This window comes from Dunckerocampus dactyliophorus, chromosome 4, assembly GCF_027744805.1.
Source record: "Dunckerocampus dactyliophorus isolate RoL2022-P2 chromosome 4, RoL_Ddac_1.1, whole genome shotgun sequence".
Taxonomy (NCBI): domain Eukaryota; kingdom Metazoa; phylum Chordata; class Actinopteri; order Syngnathiformes; family Syngnathidae; genus Dunckerocampus; species Dunckerocampus dactyliophorus.
Genome location: NC_072822.1, coordinates 32576101 through 32596753, shown reverse-complemented (window position 1 = coordinate 32596753; position 20653 = coordinate 32576101). Strand labels below are relative to the sequence as shown.

At 42.2% G+C, this 20653-nt stretch overlaps 1 long non-coding RNA gene across 1 annotated transcript; it reads left to right on the top strand.

The window, feature by feature from the left end:
• Nucleotides 1–8692: 8692 nt before the first annotated feature.
• Nucleotides 8693–14510, top strand: LOC129180512 (uncharacterized). The gene is made up of 3 exons (XR_008570162.1): nucleotides 8693–8790; nucleotides 10412–10731; nucleotides 14356–14510. It is a non-coding gene; the product is annotated as an uncharacterized LOC129180512 (long non-coding RNA).
• The last annotated feature ends 6143 nt before the right edge of the window (nucleotides 14511–20653 follow it).

The following is a 20653-nucleotide window of genomic DNA, read 5'->3' as shown; positions in this document are numbered from 1 at the left end:
TCATAAAAATTATGACTTGCTACAAGGCTGTAAGACTGGGTCAGTGTAAATTTTATCCTCTTTCTTAATGAATTAATGTGTTTGCTTTTTCCACCCGATCATCATGGCTTCTGAAGAATAAAATCCTTCAATTAATTGTGTTTGGTAGAGCGGAGGCTACTACTTGTGGATACAGAGGAACCTCGGTTTTAAAAAGGATGAAAGGAGTCATTCAGATCTAAAAGTTGTGGAAAGTGAGTGCTTCCAGCCACTGTCCCCTTTTGCTCTGCCAGACTGACAGCCAGCAATCAAGCTAAGGATAAAGCTAAAGTCGGTCAGATTAATAACTAATTAATTAACAGATTAACAGCAAAATCCTAGAGGCGGTGAGGTGGGAGGGACTGGGCTTGGTCTTTGCTAAAAACGGCACTAAGATTGTGATAGTTAGTAGGAATATGAGCCAAATCGATCTTTTCTGTGGGTTTAGTGGATGGAGCTACTTCCGGAACAGCGGAACGAAGGCAATTGTTATGGCAAAAGTTGCTCCAATTAGTCAAGCAGGTATGACTACAATCAATCACCGCATTGTGTAGTTTGAGCCAAGTAAGGCCAAGTACAAAGGGCCAATCTAATAGTTTCATGGTGATTTCCAGACACTTGTAAAGACAACGACTCAGTTTGATGAGTGACAACAGCCAAGAGACGCCCATCCAACGAGCACACCTCTTTAGTATCCAAAAGCTTAATACGTTGAATGCCATACTTGTCGGCCAACTCAGAGTCAAGAAAGCAGTCATCGACACCAGAGTCGATAAGTGCCATGACAGGAAATTTCTTACCCCCTCCTGTAATAACTATTTCTATTTGCAGTCTCTGTTTATAATACTTTGAGTCCCTCTGCTCGGCCACATACAAAGTGTGCTGCTGAATCACAGATTGGTCTAGCGCAACTTGGGGATCCTGCTTGACCTTGTTGTCTGTGCAGGGACTGGAGCGTCGGGGCGGTCGAGCTGGGCACTTGGCGATGTGGTGATTAGGTTCACCACAATACAGGCAGAGATGGAAGCGGCGTTGGCGTGCTCTCTCGGCGGTAGTAAGGCGACGCCCTCCTAGCTGCATGGGTACCTCGGTGTTGTCTGGGTCGACCTTACTTTGTGTGGCATTGATGCGGTCATTGTCATCCTCGCGTGGAGTGATGAGGATCCTGGGTCGTGTAGAGAGTGAAGAAACAGCCGGTCTGTCCTCCTCGGCGTGTTCCCGGTCGCGTTCCCTCAAGCGATTGTCCAAATGAATAGCCAGATCAATAAGTTCGTCGAGAGCTTGTGCCTCCTCATCCTCATCCAACTCATCCTTAATGCGCGGGCGGAGAGCCTTGCGAAAAATACCGCGTAGAGCAGCGTCATCGTAGCCGCTCTCCGCTGCTAAAACCACCAAAAAGGAAGCTACCGAGCGCCCCCTTTCATATCCAAAAGACGGTCCCCTGCCTCGTGCCCCCTAATGAGGTGATCAAAAACCTTTGGTAACGATAGGCGTGCGGCGGGCTTGGCCTTGCTTATGACCACAGCCCATGAGGCTGCCCGGTCAGTGAGAAGACTCATGATAAATGCTACCTTAGAGGTCCCCGAGACGTAAGTGGAAGGTTGCTGGTTGAAGACCAGTGAGCACTGATGTAAAAATTGTTCGCAGGACATGGACTCACCGGAAAAACGCAGGGGGTGACGTATGTTGGGCTCGCGGCTAGGTGGCGAAAGCTGGTCGGGACTGGAAAGAGCGACCGGAGGGCTCGTGTTGGCAGTAGCTGATTGAGGAAGAGGTTGTCCTGGGGTGAGGGCTCGCTTTAGGCGATGATCTACGGAGCCAATGCTGGTGGCAAGTGCTGTGGGAGCGTCCATTATTTCCCAGAGGGATTTCTCATGGCTGCCAACCAGCTGCCCTTGATGAGCCAAGGTGGCGCGCAGGTGTTCAAACTCTGCGGAATCCATTTTTGGCCAGTTATTCCGTCAGGTGTCAGCCAGGCCGAGTTCTGGATTCCAGGATGCAGAGTGAACACACAGCGAGTGGTATAAAAAGATTTATTACTACAAGGAGGCAATAAACCAAAAACGAACACAAAAATACAAGAAGGATAACAAAAGGACACAGGGCATATGGTATAAACATGAAAGAAAAACACTGCCGTAAGAAATAAAGGCAGGAAAAAACACACGAGTAGAAAACCTAGGGAGCTGCAATACAAAAATGATGCAGAACTAACCTTAGCAGTAGCCACAATAACTGCGGAATAAGCACGCAGGGAAACAACAAGACAAGGGTAGACCAGTTAGGAGCCACCGGAGAAGTGGGAATGGCAGTAGGTACACAGGTGAAGGTGAAAGAATAACTGGCGCTGTTCTGCTGTCTAGCAGCAGCTGATAAAGGGTCTCGAAAATTTTCACAGGTTCACAGGTTACACAGGTTCGTGTAATCAGCTCAATAAGAGGCGCAGCGTGCACTGAAACAGACAACAGACATGCGGCAGCAAAGTGACATACAAAGGACATGACATATAGTTTATAAATAAGTTTATAATTTGTTTTATTCTTTTTGAAATGCTGTCTAAGATAACTAAATTACATCAACATCAACCCATCCACCCATTTCCTATGCCGCTTATCCTCATTAGGGTTGCAGGGGATGCATGGTGGAGCCTATCCCAGCTGACTACTCCTGGACTGGTCGCCAGCCAATCACAGGGCACATATAGGCAAACAACCATTCACACTCACATTCATACCTATGGACAATTTAGAGTCGCCAATTAACCTAACCTGCGGGGAGAAAACCCACTTGCAAACTCCACACAGAGATGCTCAGCGGAGATTCGAACCCAGATCTTCCCGATCTCCTGACTGCGTGGCTGTGTGCTAACCCTTCCCTGTTATTATACATAGTTGGCATTGCATAGGTCATCTTTGCAGCAGGGTTTGCTTTTGAAAGAAAACTTTGTATACAGTATGCACTGCTCATGAGACATGCACATCCGCACTGTTGGGCCTGACAGAGAAAGGAAAACAGCATCAGCATTATTACATTATTATTAACAGCAACACTGCTATGATGTGACATACAGCACACCCAATGACATTAGGGATATTTGGTTGAGTTTTGGACCACATTATTTTCCTTAACATTTTAGCTGTGATGCCAAGAGGTTGGACGACCAAGAGTACACTGTATTTCATGGATTGACCGACATTTGGTGTGATGAGCAGTAAAGAATACTGAGTGATTCCTGAATGAAAAGATGATGATGTAATAAACTCACTTGAGGGTGAGTACTGATATTCACCACAGTTTTGATCATGTGGGTCACACACCCTTACAATGTCTTGATGGCCTTCGCGGATGGACCAACGATTATACTCCATGCACTTCAACGCTTCACCTGAGGAAGCAAAAATGTAGTCATTGCTCCTGTTTTAATATGTTCCCTTTAACAAAGCTCTTTCTTGTCCTTCTGTGCTTCTGTCTGTTAACGTCGTGAAGGTCATACGTCAACCATGACACACTCACCAGTCGTGAAGAGCAGAGTGACACTGAAAGAAAAGAGCAACAACTTCATTGTGTTGTTCAGCACAGCAACCTGGGACAGAGAACACAGTGAAGGGACAAAAAGTTAATCAAACAGAACATATTGTTTTTTCTTTGTATCCAGAATTCATAATTTATGGGAGTGTTGTAACCACGAAATGTGACACGAAATGTCATTAAACCCTGTACTGAAATTATTTCTTTTTCTTCTTAATTTGGTTACAGTTTAAGCGAGAGAGCGAGACAGACCACACCACTCAAAAAAGTATTAGGCAAAGTCCTGAATGACAAAGTAATGACAAAAACCTGCAATCATAACAACACAATCTGATTGAATACAAAGTACATCGTTCATGTCTACGTAACTTGTTGACCTCTGTGATGTGATGATATCAGTTTGTTGCAGCTCATACTTTTATAGCTGCCTTTTATTTGCTCACTCGCTATTCATGTTTATACAGTCGGACTGATTTCCTGTTCAGGTTTTTTTAAGACGGAGCCATCCTGCAGCACCTCATCAGAATATATATTTCTCCAAGTAAATGTAGATTATTAATCACATCCCAGAAGCTTCACACTGAGATGCAAACCGCCCCAGTAAACGCTGAAGTTCACAGCCCGATGATGCCATCAGGACCACGTCATCAGAAAACCGCAGAGATAAGATCCTGGCCCCCAAACTGGACACCCTCAACACCTTGGCTACAAATTCTGTACATAAATATTGTACAGACCTCAATAATAACATTTACCGGGAACAGGCTTGACTTACTGCTGCCGGCAATGCGAGCCAGGCTCCTGCTTCCTCTTTCTGAGGGTTCAGACGGTTTGTCAGAACCTTTTAAAAGCCAACAGAAAATCATGCTGCATGGCCTCACCAAACTCCTCCACACCATGGCCAAAGTCGTGTGTCACAAGTCCCACAAGCTATCCATACTCTGGGTTTGACGTAACAACGGGCACAACTCACAACCTTCCAGCCACAGCTTCAATCAACTCAGCAATGGAGGCTCACAATATGGCCCTTTTGGAATTGAATAAATGACGAGCAGGGGCCTCTGCCAAACGTTCCAAGCACACCCTCACGATACGTTTGGACCTGCCAGGTCTGTCTACCGTCCGCCCCGGCCAACTCATTTCCAGGTGGGGATCAGTTGACAGCTGAGCCTCTCTTCACAATGGAGTCCGCAGAGGTCCGCCTCTGCTCTTTTATATTTAGTTGGCATTGCACAGGTCCCTTTGGCAGCAGTAATTGCTGTGGTCAGAAACTCTGCAAAACGATCGCAGTCATCAGAAGACATGCACACCCACACTACTGGGCCAGACAGGGAAAAGAAAGCACATTATTTTCTTTCACATTTTAGTTGTAATTCCAAGACTACACTGGAATGGATTGATTCACATTTGGCGAGTTGAACACTGAAGAATGCTGTGTGACTCGTGAATGAAAAGGTGGCATTGCAAGAAATTAACTTCCAACTGAAGGTTGTTATTCACCACAGCTGTCATCACCTAGATTACACACCCTACTGTGGCGGTCACTGTTGTGTCAGTCAGCACAGCAACCAATTTGGATTTCAAATGTACGTGTGTGTCTTTATATGCCTGCCTCTGTATTTGGGACGCAACAAACACTTTGCTTTAACACAATGAATGAAAGTCGCTCCTCACTGTAGCGATGTGAGGCTACATATTATTCTGCTGGGCGTACCTAATTAGTTCTATTTTTCTTTTTGTACAGGATTAATTATTTATGGGAGTGGGTTGTAACTGCAAAATGTAACACGGAATTTCGTAACACCTGTCATAAAACGTCTTCTTTTTCATCTTGATTTGTTTGATTGATTTGCTGTTTAATCCGCAGAGAGCAACGTCCTGCACAACAAAATAATTACTCTGCAAAAAGTTGGAGCCATAGTTGAAACAATCCCAAAAATTCTGGCAATAGGGTTAACAAAATTTGCTGAGCTAGAATTCTTATAATTAGATTATTTGTCTTGTGATTTTTAAGAATATAATGAGTCCTCAAATAAAAAAATAGGTCTACGTTTAAGCCAGTTGTTTTTAATCAGAGTTCTAGATTGAAGTAAAATGTTCTTACTACAAGGTTAGAATAAAGCCAAATGCTCTTTATATATTCATATTTATATTCATAAATTGAAATAAAATGTGCTTTTATGAGGCTAGATCTTTCTATAGTTTATAAATCTAAAAACGAGTGAATTTATCTTGCAAGGCAAGCCAAAAAGATTTCAGACAGTGTTTATGACAATGGGTTTTCTTACATCAAGCTGTTGGTTGCCCAATCAGCTGACCTGGTTTCAAATGTGGAACATTTCTGTGCAGTAGATCACCAACTGAAATAGATTTAAAAAAAAATGAATTTCTACTGTTTACACAGGACAGATTTCGATAATAAAAATATTTAATTTGCTAATTTGTTAATTGTGTTATTTTGTATTAAAAAATATATTATTGAACTTTTCATTTCCCATGGACTTGTATCACTCTATAACAGGCCATCCATCCATCCATCCATCCTCTACCGCTTATCCGAGGTCGGGTCACGGGGGCAGCAGCCTAAGCAGGGAGGCCCAGATTTTCCTCTCCCCGGCCACTTCGTCCAGATCCTCCTGGCGGATCCCGAGGCTTTCCTATGCCGGTTGGACAGGCCTTGAGCACCCCCCCAGGGAGGCATCTGGGAGGCATCCTTACCAGATGCCAGGCATTAAAATAAAATTTAGGCTTGTCACAAATAGTACAAAATGTTGTACTTTTCCAGTTAAAGTGCTCTCACCAACTTTGCCATAAAATTAACAGTTTTGCAATGTTCTTGGTTCCTGTTCTGCTAGTTGTTTACCCTGCCAATAGGTGTCTCCAACTCCCAACATGTCTCTAGTCCTTCTTGGAACAACACTTCTTCATTGTCACGAGACCACAGAGAGATGCATTCACAGACACTCCGAAAATCACAATAATATCTTCATTATGCGTGTACATGTGCAGAAAAATAAACAGAAAGAAAAATAATAAGTGGATATTCGTATCATTCACTAATGTAAGTTTTACTGCAGAACTACAATTTGGTGCATTTAAGTATGCTTGGAAATCCCAGAAAATACATCTATACTCAAAACATGTGAATTCAGCTTAAATTACTTGGTGTCTTTGAACGCAACTCTTCATGGCTCTTCATGGCTCATAAAAGTGTAAGACTGTTTTCCAATTCCAAGGATGTTTTTGGAAGACACATCCACCCTTTTTCCTCACAATGTGTACTTTCCTCCATGCAAATGAAGGTGATGAATGACATTTACACTTCAAAAGGACATGTAAAATAACATTTTCCAAAGTGCATCTGTTTAAATCTATATTTGTTAATATGAAACTAAAATATCAGCATATTTTGGGTTTTTTTCCACATGAATGTTTTGCTGAGTGGAGTCAGAAATGGGATGTTTCTGTTTTTTAATTGTCTATATTGTCTAAGCAGTATCTGTTTTAGCAAACAGAAGTTAAAATAATCACTAAAATGAGTATTTATTTTCTAAACAGTTCTCTTTTTTTTTTTAGACCAGAGTTAGCTACTTTTTCGTGTTTAACAGTTTCAACTGCTTACCTGCAGTCTTCTTCAGAGTGGTCAAGTGATGTTGTCCTGTTAGATGATTTTTCAGATGTTGACGCTGCCTTCCTACCGGTAAAGGCAGGGCAACAGTGCCATATGCTTTTTTTTCCCCAACATCTTTAGGACCACATCCCCGGTGTGTGAAAGTTAGGGCTGAGCCAGATACTCGTTTTAGACAAGTATCCTTTACTGATAATGCATTTTTGCCGAGTATTAGCATGAAACAAGTACAGCTCATCATTATCCGAAAATCCTCATTGGGTAACGACATATGTAGTCGCTCTTCATGCTCGAACGCCCCTCCCTGGACAGACTTGCTGCAGCTGGAGGGGAGCGGTGCCTCACTCTTTCACAGACAGACAGTGGCTTGACTTCAGCTCATGTTGCTCGAATTAGTACTCGGTTTTCCTCAGCTCTCCACTATTTCGGTTTGTATGATAGTCAAAGTTAGTTGGTTAACTCATTTCGTAACATATGCAGTGCAGTTATCAAGACAGAGTTGAAAGCGGCTCATGTCGCCTTGGTCACTGCCTCAACTTCAGACAGGTTATTTTAGGTTTTCCTCAGCTCACCTTTGTTTCGATTTGTATCTAAAGTTACTTGGTAAATTTGTTTCGTAACTTTCGTAACGCATTTTACAAGACAGAGCTGTAAACGGCTCGCGTTGCATCAGTCACTGCTTGTCCCCCCCCCCCCCCGCTTCTAATTTGGCTAGTGATATAACGTCAGTTAGAAAACTTTGCTCGTAGTACTGAACGCCGCACTTTCGAGAAAAATATAGTGACCAAGGCTGACAGATTATTTCTGTTTGCCATCACTGAATGTTTGCATGAATCACCAATTTCACACAGATTAGAAAATGATGAAATAATGTCTTACAGATCACGTACACACATACACACTACACACATAGCTGAATAATAAAGAATAAATATAGCAACTTCGGATCAATCCATGTCAGTTTCAGTCTTGATAATGTACTAATGTACTGATTTAAGCACCACACGTTTCTGGTTAAACCACGCCCACTTATGGTTTATGCCCCGCCCCCACTCAGTGTACGCTACGATACAGATCATAAATATGGGTGAACAGTATTAGCTAGTCACGGGGAAAAACAGAAAAATACTCAGAACGCTGTTAACACGGGAAACTAACAGGGGGGAAAAACAGAACAGAAATAGCTGCACAAAAAGGGTGGCAGAGAAACAACTAAAAACGCTGCTGAAAACCAAGCAGGGACAAAAAAGAGACAACAGAAGAACACTGACCGCAAAAGGTGGTAGCAGGCAAGAAATATACAGAACTAGGCAAGAAAAACAAGGACCAGAGAGTATCTATACACGGGGACAAGCGCTAGAACTAGCGGATAGCTGGCAATAGTGATGGGTCCAGCGACACAGATGCGCCGATGAGTGCGCCGAGCCCACAGGGCAAACCCCGTGTCGGTGCGCGTACCACTTTAAAATAGTCACGTGACCAATCCCGGAACTGTGTCGACACGGCAGTCGCGCGCCAAACTGTGTTCATAAGGAAGCACATCTGTCAATAGGATGGAGGCGCAAAACGAGCATCGAGTTATTGACGCCTTCATTGACCTTCTGCCGGAAAATAAGGTATTTATATCGATCTCCTCATTTTACCCACTTCATTATTGGAAGAGTATGCAGTCCACTTTCCCTCATTTGTTTTTATTAGCGAACCAGTTTCTATGCACACCAGCATCTTCTGTGCCTTGCGAACGCAGATCCTCCAAAGCAGGAGAACTTGCGTCAAAGAAACGAAATAGACTGAATTACAAAACACTGGAGAAACTCTTTTTTTAATAAAAATCTTTAAACAATGAGTCCATTGTCATTGTCATTCAAAGCACTTTCACTGAGGTGTTGACATTATGACAGATGTTCACTTAATTTATCAACTGTGTCTCAAATATCAAAGTGAATTTTTAAGTAAATTACATATATGGAACAAGATAATGTGAATGCAAATACGTAAATGACGGTATTGGATACAATAGGTCATCAAATCAGTGTCAGCTGAGTCTGTGAACTATGTTTCCTGCAGGGATTTTTTTAAGTCCACCAGGTGTCAGTATTCAGCAACAGTGTCAATACAGTGTGTCACTGCGTCGAAACGATACGTGATGCCTCATCTACCCATCACTAGCTGGCAACAATCTGGCACTGGAGAGGAGTCTGACTGCTGAGAAGGTCACCGGTAATTGGCTGCAGGTGTGGGTAATTAGGCTCACGGCAGGCTCAGGAGATGTACTGCAACAAACCACAGGAAGAGGGCACCAAAGCAGCACACAGAACATGACAAACAGATACAGAAACAAATCCAGATAGTTGTGTACTCGCACATCCCTGCTTTTGACCCAATTCAAAACTCTTTGATTCCGTACCTTTCTAATTTTATAATTGCGATTAATTGTATCGAAATCTTTTGTCAGAGCCATAAATACTGCAGCTGCACACTTTTGTTGGTAATTTCCTCAGTAATTTCGATCAGTGCAATGGAGGTTGAAACGTTAGCTCTGTATCCATATAGGCTATCCGCGAGTAATTCATTCTTATTAATACATTTGTCCAACCCATTATTGAAAAGCTTCTCGATTTATTTTAGAAAATTTAGGTAATAAGGAAACTGATCGTAGTTTGTAAATTGATATTTGTTGCCATTTTTGAAAATTGGAACTACTTAAGCTGTTTTTTTTTTTTTTTTTTCAGAAATTTACCTGTCTAGAATGATAAATTACTAATGTACGTCAGCGGTTCTACGATCTCGTTAATAACCCTTTTTATTGTTTCCATTTTGATTCCTTACAATCAGTTATGTTTTTGTTTTGCAATTATTGACAATATCAGTGATTTCCTTTTTTGTTACGTCATTGAGGAACATGGAATGAGGATTCCCGTCTATTTTCATTCCTTTCCTCCACTGTCCACAATTAAACTTTTCAACTACCTCATTCATATCATTATTGGTGTTTCCAACCATAAAATAATGAGGGCAGTCCGCTTTCTTAGTACTGTTCCTTATGATACTGTTTACAATGCCCAAGCTACTGTCATGTTATTTTATTCTTGTCTAATAATTGACTATAATATTCTTTCTTACACACTCTCAAGATAGTTGTCAACTTATTTTTATATGACTTATATATTTTTCTGCGTCCTTAGTTTGTCGAATGATACATTTCCTATATAATGTGTAATGTTTTTCTTCTTACAGGAATTTCTGGTCCTTTTGTCATCCATGGCTGGTTATTTTTCTTTTGCTTCTTGGACATTTTTCGATGACTTGGGAATTTACTATCTACACCTTCCCAATTACATACAAAAAGAAAATGGAGGCCACCTGCACGAAGCATCTGAAGAAATGAGCAGGCATAAGTAGATGCACAACCACTGCATTCTACATTTCAAGAAGAAAACAAGGTCTGCTCACCACCTCAGCAAAATGGATGCATCTAACTAAATAGCATCTAGCATCAACGAGCACACCAGAGGTGGCAACCAAACAGGCCTTGGATTCAGGAAAAAACAGAAACTGTAAGTGAATTTCAGTCAAGTAAGATTCAATAATAATAATCATTCAATAATATTAATGTTGACTTTCTAAATATGGGTTTTAACATTATTTGGGCTCTGTAGAAATGAAATAAGTCACTTTTACACTGATAATATTCTTTATTTACGTCACATTGCCCACGACCGGTAGGCCAACAGCAAACTAGCATAACAGAATTATGTGAGGAATATAAGCGTGGCTTGGCATCTCCACCATGAGGAATAGCAGAGTGCCATGCAGTCGCAACAGGTGATCTTAAATTGATTACTCTGATGAAGAGCAGCTGTGGCACGCCCCGCAGCTCCGCCCAAGATGGGAGTCACCGGAGACAAAAAATCTGTAAAAGGCGCAACGAACGAGCAAAGGTAACACAATTAGCGAGACCATCAAACCCGTGTCACAGCAGAGCATGACAGAGAACCTTTTTTACCACTCAAGCTCAGCAAAGGCATGTTGGCACAGGTCTGCTAGCTCAATAGCCAGTCTCCATGCAGTATGAAAGTGTGTCTCATGCCATGTCTCATAGTGATGCCAAGTGACTAACATAACTTGCCTATTAATATTTTTTGACTAATACTGTAATAGGCCCTAGTCAACCACAAAACAGCAATCATTTATTAATTATTTTTTGAAGAAACGCGATATAATGAGGGAGCGATATTCAAAGCGCGATTAGTGCGGGAAGACTAAACGTTTACCAAAACCATTGCAAGTAAAGGACTCAACTTCACTTAAAAGAGCCGTGAAGGTGTTGAATGACTCCAGTTCTTTTAGGCTACGTTCACACCCACAAGCTCCTCGGAACAGACGTTGCAGCAAGTTCCAACAACTTAGTAACTTCCATAGCTAAAAGTCTTGCCCTCTTCCTCATTAATCTCCCATGCAGAATAATTTGGTTAAGAAAATGTTGACTCCCGTTGCACAAAATTTTTTAAATTGCCACAACTGTGCCAAAGAGAGCAAAAACCAGGGCAATGTTTACTTCCTGAACACACAGCGCCATGTCTGAAGTAATCTGTTGCTTATGGGATATCTTGATCAATCCTGTGTCCTGCAGATGTTCTATTCGAAAGGAACCTTCTGTTTTTGGCAGGAACTACTTGGAAACATAGTGACACGCAAAACCCCACACCTCGCTAATGTGGTGAAAGACAGGAACATTATGTCTTATATTGACAGTAGAAATTACCGCAATAGCGTCACAACGTTTTCCATGCATCGAGTTGATGTCCGTGCATTTTTTTTTGTTGTTCTTTTCATGTCACGCATGTAAATGGGTTATTCCGAGTGTTTCAGAAACCTGAATATTGACCTTAACCTGAATATTGACTGCATGTAAACGTACTGAGTGAATTATTCCTCAGTGGGAGTATGTTGTAACCGGAGAACATCGTAACACCTGTACTAAAACTAGCAGCATTTTAGAGCGAGGCGGCCAAGCGCTTCAAAAAAAGTAGTTTTAGCAAAGTCCTCCACAACAAAGCAATTAGATAATTATCATGAAAAGACAACCCAATTGAATACAAACTACATCTTCCATGTGTACATACCTCTTCGACTTGTAGGATTCTGCAAGGCGACGAGATCAATTTGTTGCAGCTCGTACTTTTATAGCTGCCTTTTATTTGCTCCCTTGCTATACGTCCACTGGTTGTCCTGCAGCATTTTATCAGAATATGTACTTGAAGATTATTAATCACATTTCCTCTAGGCAAATTATCTATGTAATGATCCTATGACTTGAAATTGCAACGTAATATAACGAATTCCAATATATTATATGACTTTATTTTCGCAAACTTACAAACTCATAATATAACCTTTTAAGTTATGACTTGTCTCGTAATATTAATAGTGTACTTCTCATAAAAGTTACGACTCGCTACACTGCTGTAAGACCGGGCCAATGTACATTTATTGCCTTGTTTGCTTTTTCCACCCAGTCCTCAAGGCTTCTTTAATTAATTGTTTGTTTGACCGAAGGCTACTATTTGTGGGTACAGCGGAACCTTGGTTATAAAATGGTTGAAGGAGTCATTAAGATCCGAAGGTTGATGAAAGTCAGTGATGTGGATCACATTAGTGCCCAAAGTGGCGCGCGTAAAAACATTTTCAGAGTGCATAAAGACCACTCTCCCCACGCTCACAGTGTCTGAATTAGCCGCTCAATGCCGCTCCCGGTGCGCGCGCGTTCACTCAATCCTCGCTCGAGGTGTCTTCCTCCTCACATATCGCCATTCCCTACGCACGTGATCGCAAACTGAGCTTTCTACGTGCTCGGAGTTGCTGAGATTTGGCACTCGGGGGCGGGCATTGAAAATAAGGGCCCCAACACCCCTTTTTTCGGATTGGTCACTTTAAACCCCTACTGTCTCCAGGTTAGAGCCAATCCGAGGCAGCCAACATTGTGGTCAAGCGACAACTCAATTCTACAGTAAATCCCCAACGTCACGTCCTTTCCTCCACACATTTATTCCAGCACATAAAAGCACTACGTTTATGTCTTAAAATGTTTATTTTTTCCTGATTTATATATTAGGGTTGTCCGATTAATAATAATTATTAGCCCAATACTTGCATAAAAATGTGACATCAGCCAACATCAGTATTGTTTTTTTCCTTACATGAAAACCGATATAGAGATTTTAGCCACAACGTCACAATATTGCTGAATCATATAGTTAACACTGCGCCACTCTGACACTGCACTGACGAAGTATCGCTATAGTTAGTAGAGTAACAATGGAGTTCACGTCAAGCTTACCAGCTTCGTAGAAATCGCGGGGGGTTATCAATTCCACATGCCATTCTTACGGTGTCATTAAAGAAAGAGCTAAAAAAAAACATCACACAGCAAAGTAATAGGTAAAACAGAAATAAGTGAGTGCTCACACATAGTGAAGGCCAGCCGGGACCAGCAGCCAGATAACGACACAAACAAGTCAGGAAGCCTTGGAGACTAGGGAAAAGTATGTGTTTATGCTACATAAGTGTCAACAACTCAGCGACTATCACACAACTTTGTCAAAGAATCCGGCAGAAAGTTATCTTTGGAGAGACTGGCGCCAATGGTCTGAGCAAAACAATTATAAAAAGGCAGGGGACCATCAATCAGGACCTGTTTGTCTTCCTTTAGAGAGGAGGCGGCGGTTAAGGGGGGGAAGTGAAATTGGCTTAATTAATTTTCTAAAGTGATCCTTTGACCTTTGGTAGGTTGTGGAGAATTTCATCTCCAACAGTTGATATCGGAATCAGAAATTGAGAGTTGGACAATATCAGCATATCAGTTATTAGCCAAAAAAACAACACCCCTTAAACAGAATATATTATATATATATATATATATATATATATATACATACATACATACACACACGCATTGTTATATTAGGTAATACGAGTGCAAAGGTGACTATATGTATTTATGGTATTATTTCATGTCTACAGGGCTCTGATCATGTTTAAAATCTTATTCAGAAACAGGTTTTCTACGCTCCCAAGTCCGAAAATATTCTCTTTATAAATAAGCCTGTGAATATTCTCATTCATCTGGTAAAACAGCAGTTATACCATGCAATGAAAATCTTATTCTAATGTATTCCCAGGGCATTCAATTGATCGCAACTGGACTGTTCAGGTTGTCTGAGAAGACGTTTCGCCTCTCATCCGAGCAGGCTTCCTCAAAGACGAGGTGGGACACACGACAGTCAGACTAGATTTTTTTTTTTTCTTTTGAACATGTTTATTGTCACTGTTACAAAAATTCACCACATTTCAATATTTTTTAAAGCTGCCTTTTAAAATTCAATTATTTACAACACCAATAATTTAAGTAAAAATAAAATCTGTAAAAATTCTGTAAAATTAAAAGTGTTGCAGGCAGTAAAATGTGTAAAATTTCTACAGTCCATTTTAAAAAGTCATAAGAAGCTTCAATGTCGTCTGTTGCACAGGAGCGCAGTGAGTCCTTATCAATAGTGGGTTCGCCCCACTCTCCCAGACAGCAATTCTCCAGGACGCTGCCAGGATGTCCGGAGGTCCTCATCCTTCTTCATTCCTCCCTCCTTCAGGCCGTCGCTGCCGAGACCTTTGCTGTGAAGCTCCGGGTGCCACCTCCGGGTGGGCACAGACAACTCTTCTTTGTGACTGTGTCCTTGGCCCGCCGCTTGCAGCTGTCAGAGTCGCTGCAGCCATTCGGATCAGAGCCACGGGGGGGGGAGGGGTCTGTCTGTGCCTCCTTACCAGCAAGTTGCGGGAGATCCAGATGGCGTCTTTGATGGCGGCGAGGGCGAGTCACTGCTTTTCAAACTCGTTGCAGTTTAACTTCTGGTGGCTCGCCCCATAGAGCACGAGCTGTGCGTTTAGGACCTCCCTTGCTGGCAAGTCCGGGAAATTTAGGTCGCCGGCTGTCGCCCACAGGTCTCTGGCAGCACTGCACTCCCAGAGGAGATGCCTCACCGTCTCAGGGGCGCCACAACCCGGTCGGGGGCAAGTTGAGTGCGCTGCCATTCCTCGTGAGTGCATAACGGACCTGACTGGGAGGACCTAGTGGGCCACCATCCATGCCAGGTCCCGAAGTCTGTTTGGGAGAGCCGGGTGGTTGACGTTGCGCCAAACATCTGTGGGCTCGCCGAGTGCGAGCCCGCGCACTGGACTCAACGGATCCCGCTCCTGCACAACAGAAACGACAGAGCAATGATTTTTTAAAACGTCAAAAGTTTCTTTTTCCAGATCAAAATGTCTTAAAAAGGTCCTTATAAAAGCATATGCTGGTGGTAAATTAAAAGAAACAGGTACAGTTAGATCTATTGGGATCAGTTTGAGCCGTCTTAAGTAGGAGCCCATCCAGTATCGTGCCAGCGCTTTGGTCTTGGGATTACTGGATGGGCTCATCGCACTCATCAGGTGTAGGGACGTGTATCTCGCTCCAAGGAACATTTGGAGGTCTGGCACTCCTTTTCCTCTTCCTTTTGGTTTCTTCATTACCTCTCTCCTCACTCTTTCCCACTTGGAGCCCCAAAGGAAGTAAAAAATCACTCGGTCCAGGTCTAAAAGCACGCTTCTTTTGGGTGTAAAAACAGAGCTGATCGATAAAAGCAAAGGTAAAATCACAGCTTTTATGATTAAAACCTTTCCTTCCAGGGTCAGCTGTCTCAGTCCCCAAAACCCCAGTCTTTGCCTAACTTTCCCTACCATGTCGCCCCAATTTGTTTCACCTCCCCCGTCCTTTCCAAATTTAATTCCCAGTATTTTTTGGTCAGTCTGTGTCACAGTCAGGGGAAGTCCTGTCTTTTCCGATTCGGTCCAGGGTCCATAAAACTGGGCTTAGGTCTTTTCTCTATTGAGTTTTGACCCAGAGGCCCGTCCATAAAAGTCAGTCAGGTCCAGTGCTCTTTTAACAGATAAAATGTCCGTGCATAAAATGTTAAAATCGTCCATATATAAAATACATTTTGGTACGAATCCCGCTGGAATAGTTGCCCCTTTAATCCATCTGTCCCTTCTCAAAATCTGTGCCAGAGGTTCTATACATAAAACATACAGGAGGGCAGATAACGGGCATCCCTGACGGACACCGCAGTTAATTTTGACTGCTTTTGTCAGATTCCCGTTAACCACAAATTTGCTGGTAATATCCCGGTACAGCAGTCCCACCCACGCTATGAATCTTTCTGGAAAACCCATTTTTTGCAGTACCCTAAAAAGGTACTGGTGCGAGACCCGATGAAAGGCTTTCTCAAAGTCTAAATTTAGGAATGTTTCTGTCTCTCGCAAGACAGATGGTGTCACGAATCAGCAGGAGGCTGTCTATGATCTTCCTCCCTGGGATGGCACAGGTTTGATCCGGGTCAATCAAGTCATCTAAAAACATGGACATACGTGTCGCAAAAAGTTTACTAAAAATTTTGCAGTCACAGTTTAAAAGGGTAATAGGTCTCCAATTTTTAAGATCGGTCTTGTCTTTTGTCTTATAAAGGAGTGTCACTATCCCTACTCTAATACTGTCAGGTAGTCCGCTACTTTGTTCAAATTCCTTAAAAACAGCGAGTAACTCTGGTTCTAAAATATCCCAAAAAGTTCAAAAAAATTCCAAGGGAAGTCCATTCTCCCCTGGGGACTTCCCCTTCTTAAAAGCCTCGATGCTTTTATTAACTCTCTGTGAGTAAAATCCTGTTTGAAAAGCACATTTTTGCTCACTGTTTTTTTCAATAGAACCTAAAACTTCTGAAATAGCTTCAGGCTTTGTATTTTTAGTTGCATAGAGTTCTTGATAAAAGTATTCTATTGTTTGATTTATTTCAGTTGTTGTTTCCAATTGCAACAGGCCACTTTGAGTCATGGTTTCATGGGCTTGTATAGGCTCCGCCCTCTCTCCAGCCTCACCTGCTTCTTCTCCTCCAATCACAGCTTTTGGCGGGAGATTTGAATTTTCAACGGTTTCAAAGGCTTTTTGGGTCATCACATTTTCTCCTGTTTCCTAATTTTGTTTTCCTTTTCCAGCCTTCAGCTTGTTGGCAAATGATTTTGGGCAGTCTCTGAAGAGATGATTTGAATCTCCACAGAGGTTGCACCTTCTGCCGTTGGTACATTGGTTAAAAGTGTGACCAATTTCTCTACATTTCCGACACACAGTCTGCTGACATGCCTCTGCCAGGTGCCCGTGCTCACCACACTTGCGGCAGAGCTTGGGCTGACCCTGGTAGTGTATGTAGCCTCGGTTTTCTCCCAGAACTATCATCGATGGGAGATGTTTCAGGCCCTGGAAGCCCTGAGGGTCCTGCCATTGTTGGATGGGGACCCTCCAGGCACAATTCCAGATGCCGTCTTCGTCTCTCACCTTCATAGCCTGGCCTTTAACCGTGCAATATCTTCCCAGCCAAAAACAAATGTCGTCTGCGGTCACTGTCTCATTAAACATTCGAACAATAACAGTTTTAGCAGCATTGTCAGTCAGTTTTTCCACATTGAACACAGACAACTGGGGTTTAGCATCCTCATACCTTTGCCAAAAATCTCTCAGAGTTGCAGCAGACTGAAAACTTACATCAAAACCTTTGTGAAAAGGCAGTGTCAAAATGCAATTTAAATCTTCCGGTTTGAATTTCAGGGTCTGTTGTATGATTTTCCGGGAAAAGTCCAGTCTGGACATTCCAAGTTGTTCACCATCCACTTGCTTGAGAGTAAAACGCACGCTGTGGTGCCTCCGCATACCGGCATGGCTAGCCGACATGATGGAGGCACCACCTGCTGAAATGAAAAAAATGTGTAATAAATACAATTAAAACAACAGATAAATAATTAAAAATCAATTAGAAAAAGATTTTACCTGCTTTTATATACTGTGAATACAATAAAGTTATAATGCACTGTAAAGTGCCAAGAATATCCTCCAAGTGACAGGCAGAATCCTATGCCACAAAAGCATACAATTCTCCACCCGTAGGAGGCGATCGCAGTCTTAGCCAAAAGGCCGAGAAGCGATGTCAGACTAGATAGGACGGCTCTAGTCTGAGAGCCTGGTGCAAGATCCAAACTATGTATCCGCTAAAGGAGGATAAGGCAGGTCCAGGCAGGAATGGTTCGCTCTTCAGTGGTGTCAAATGACAATCGTTAGGAAACAACGGAGAGGGGCCTCTGCCCGCCAACGATCGTTGTTTGAGCGGTATCACATTCGTTAGCATCCCATTCAGATGTAATGATTGTCGTGGAGCCATCTGAAACCAGGGTGGCTATACCTTGTTTATTTCTGAGAAAATAAAAGCTTCTGAGGAAGGGATGAAAGGACAGCATTGTATGTCGGAGAAAGGTGATGTTGTAGACCACATGTGTCAAACTCGTGCCATGGAGGGCCGAGACGCTGCAGGTTTTCTCTCCAACCAGTTTCTTCAACAGGTGATTTAATTGATGAGCTCCTTCCCCCAAACTGAAGGTGTTGATCATTAAAATCACCTGCTTTAGTGACTGGCTGGAAAGAAAACCTGCTGTGTCTCGGCCCTCCATAGCACAAGTTTGACACCCCTGTTGTAGACCCTCCCCCGTTCAAAAGAGTGCTCTTTTGAGGACGCCGGTTGGTTCTTCTGGCCATGGGGTGTCCTGTCTTTTGGGGTGTACCACCCTTTGTCTCAAAGTGTTAGCGGGTTTGAAGTGTAATGGTATGTTGTGTTTGTTAAAAATCCCTCTGAGTTTTTCAGATAGCCATACGGGATGACAATGTTATTGCGTTTGCTGCTCTTTTCTTCCTCCACCTTGCTTTTGTTCTCTCTGGAACAAGATGTACTTTTTACAAACAACCAGCTGGAGTACCACAGGTTTTGCGGTTGTGCTTTCTTTTTGGCCTGTGGGCTGGTGGGAACATTATCAGCTCTGTGTTGTTGTTATTGGTCCGTGTTTGTGGGTTTCATGTAAACACCAACGTGGATTCACCTGTTGTCTGTAATGTGGATGTTACAGTCCAAAAAAGCCAACTTATTGTCTTTTGACATCCTCATGTGTGAACTTGATGTTTTTGTCCTCTGAGTTAATGTGCTCAGTGAAGGCCAGAACTTCTTGGCTTTTAATTTTATTTTTAAAAACCTTATGAAAAAACATTCAGCTGTTTTTTTCTTCAAATTTTTCAACTATTTCAACTTTCTTCTTGTAAATTTTCTTCTCGTAATTATGACTGTGCTGTGTTCCCACAATATTTTGACTTTAATCAAACTTCATTCTTCATTCTAGCTATTCCGCAAGCTACTGTAATTCTTTAAAAAAAATGTTTTTTAATTCCAAAAATTTGGTTTGTTTCTCATAATAGTATGACTTAAAAATAGCATTTTCTTGCTTTTAATATTTAAACTTTATGCTACTAAATTGCCATTATTTTTCCTCATAATATTACATTATTCTCGTAAAATTATGACTTTTCTCATTGGAGTGCAACTTTTTTATTTTAATATTTGGATTTTTTATATATATTTTTTTATCATTTTAAAAGATTGCTTTTTCATTTGTACTGTTTCTTTCTTTTTAATTTTACTGTTAAACTGTAATTGTCATGTTCAGTGTTATCGCTTTGCTGCCGCCTGTCTGTTTTCTGTTGCAGTGCATTGCATACCCAAATTACTCATGTGAATCACCTGTGACCAATTACCTGGGCCTTTATCAGCTGCTGCTAGACCACAACCAGTTGCCAGTTATTCCTTTGCCAACCCTGCTTCCTGCACCTTCCTACCCTGGCTCCCAACTGGTCTTTATTACTATTTGCCTTGTTACCATTGTGATTCCTAGTATCGTGTATTTTCCTGCTCTGTATGCCGTTTTTGCTACAGCTTCCTTATTTATCGCGTGTGTCTTTTCTTCCTGCCTTGCAGTGTTTTTTGTTGGACTTTTTGGCCTTTGCCCTGAGCTTCTTAGTTGTGTTTTTGTACTTTTGTTGTATTTTTGTATATTTATTACCTACGGTAATAAAACGTATATTTTTTTCACCCAGCGCATTTTCCTTCTGCATTTTGGGTTCCAACATTTTGTTTACAGCCTATCGTGACAGTAATGTTATAATGTGCCGCAAATGCCCCCCCCTCCCCCGTGTAACATCACACATATGACTGTTTGATGTCAACAAGATTTAAAGCACATCTTACCTGAAAATGTAAGGTTAGGTTCGTAGTATCTGAATGTCCATTGTTATTCTAGCTCCACCAGGGGCGGATCTAGCTTTTTTGAAAAGGAGGGGTGTGACCGAGGTCGTAGGCCGAGGCGCTGCAACTGGAGCGGGGGCTCTGGGGGCCCTCATGCGTCTCGGTTGCATTCTGGCATATGCGTCCACCACGCGCCCATAATTCAGAACATGTACACTGGGACTGGGTGACTGGAATCCAGGATGGTTTATCATTTTATTAGCTTTTATTGTGGCAAAAAAATTGT